We start from the raw sequence: 2635 nt of genomic DNA on the forward strand, positions 1-2635 counted from the left end.
TTTTCCTCACTCCACCAATGACTGTTTAACAAGGGGTATATATGAAGCTGCAGGATCAGTCTGCAGGCATCCTGAACTTTGTGTCACTCCTGCGACTCATGTGTAAGGATCTGGTTCCTGTTTCCTCCGTGTACCTGGATACCTACCTGCTGTTCCGTGTTCCTGGCTTTCTACCTGAGACTCTGTACTCCTGGTTACTTCTCACAGCTCCGTGGAACTACAAGCCCCAGCAATACCTGCTTCCATCTACAGGCTTCACACTCACCACCATCTCTGTGTGCTTCAGCCTAGCAGTAGAGACTGACTCCAGGTGTGTTCCATCTCTCCACCTGTGATACAGCTTGCTTGCTGCCAGTGCCTCATCACCTGCACTGTGAGTCAGACTCCTGCCTCTGCTACCAGGTTTGCCATACAACACCATCTCTGCTGGTTCCATGTTTTAATCTGCTCTGGTTCCCATACCAGAATATTCTCTGCCAAGTTATCACTCATCTGTTATCATCACTACCGGTTATCATTTCATCAGTCACCATTCATTCTGTTACCATAGACTTTCAGCTGCCACGCTGTACAATTGACATTTGCATTTCCTACTGTTATTTTCTGCTGCCGTTTTGTGAACCATCTGTTTAATAAATATCATTGCGCTCATGCGCAGAAACATAATCCAGCCTCCTCGTTTTCTCCCATCCACCTCCACTGACCCACTAGCGCCCCCTCCGGGGACACAGACAAAACCAAGTCTGACAGTAAGTTCAGGATCGATGGACTCGGATGGTGGACGGAGTGTGGGGTCAGAGGCCTTGCAAAATCTGGTCTCCCGTCTGGATGGTCAAGAGGCTGCGCAGCAGCAGATGTTCCAGTTCCTGCAAGGGATGTCCTCCCGGATAGATACACTACAGCAATCCCTGCCTAGTGTACACACTTCTACAGTTCCTGTTACTCCAGCACCTGCCAGTACTGTGAGTTCCTCTATGCCGGCTGCATCAGCTCCAGTGTCACGTCTGCACCTGCCCGTGCCAAGCAAGTATGATGGCAGCCCAAAGTTATGTCGCGGGTTTCTCAACCAATGTGAAATCCAGTTTGAATTGTTGTCACATAATTTCCCCACGTCAAGATCCAAGGTTGCCTACATCATCTCTCTACTTTCTGGATCTGCTTTGAGTTGGGTGTCTCCTCTGTGGGAACGTGCCGACCCTCTGATTAACAACTATACAGAATTCGTGTCAACCTTCAGACGGATCTTTGACGAGCCTGGTCGTGCAACATCAGCTTCTGCAGACCTAATCCAACTTCGTCAAGGTACCCGTAGTATGGGACAATATGTCATCCAGTTCCAGACGTTGGCCGCAGAGATTCAGTGGAACAATCAAGCCCTGGTAGCAGCTTTCTGGCATGGACTCTCTGATCGGATCAAGGACGAACTGGCAACCCGCGATCTTCCTGTACAATTGTCTGATTTAATTTCCCTGTGCATCAAGTTGGACTCTCGCATCCGCGAACGCAACAATGAACGTGCTCGGAGTGAGCCACGCAGATCAAGGATGATACCTTCCGTACAGTTCCAGTCTCCACCTTCTGATGAGCCTATGCAAATAAATAGGTCCCGCCTAACTCCTGAGGAGCGGTCAAGAAGACTTCGTGAGAGACTTTGTCTTTATTGTGCGGCTGCAGGTCACCAGATTAATTCCTGCACAGTGCGTTCGGGAAACGCCAGATCCTGACTTGTAAAGGAGGAGTCAAGTTGGGATCTTCTAGACAAGCTCCTTCTAATCAAGACCTTATCCTTCCTGTGACTTTAGAGACTTCAGTTGGGCTTCAGTCTGCATCAGCATTAGTGGACTGTGGAGCCGCAGGAAATTTCATCACCCAAGCTGCGGTAAATAAATTTTGCTTGCCTGTATGTGAACTTTCTTACCCAGTCTACATTACCGCCGTGGATGGTAGCCGAATCTCCAAGGGGAATATTTCTCACCAAACTGCACCAGTGGTTTTGGGAGTTGGGTTCCTACACTCAGAATTAATAAAGTTCTTAGTCATTCCTCAAGCCACCCAGGAGATCGTTTTGGGCATGCCCTGGCTCCAGCTACACAATCCACAGTTTGACTGGTCAACGTTACAACTTACTTCATGGGGTTCACATTGCCATCAGTCCTGTTTAGCCCAAGTTTGTCCAATTAAGTCTACTGAAGTAAAAACCCAGTCAAGTCTTCCTGCGGCTTATCAAGATTTCTCTGATGTCTTCAGTGAAAAGGCCATCCGCGGCCTTTTCACTGAAGACATCAGAGAAATCTTGATAAGCCGCCCCATAGAGAATGGGATTGTCCCATCGATCTCCTTCCTGGCAAGAAGCCACCTAGGGGGCGTACCTACCCGTTATCTGTTCCCGAAACTGAAGCGATGAGCGACTACATCCGGGAGAATTTACAGAAGGGATTCATCCGTCCTTCATCATCACCCGCTGGTGCAGGCTTCTTCTTCGTTAAAAAGAAGGATGGAGGACTGCGTCCATGCATTGACTACCGGGGTCTCAATGACATTACCATTAAAAATAGTTATCCATTACCACTCATTACCGAATTATTTGACAGAGTTAAAGGAGCCCGCATCTTCACCAAGCTAGATCTCCGCGGTG

This window comes from Pseudophryne corroboree, chromosome 1 (assembly GCF_028390025.1).
Source record: "Pseudophryne corroboree isolate aPseCor3 chromosome 1, aPseCor3.hap2, whole genome shotgun sequence".
Taxonomy (NCBI): domain Eukaryota; kingdom Metazoa; phylum Chordata; class Amphibia; order Anura; family Myobatrachidae; genus Pseudophryne; species Pseudophryne corroboree.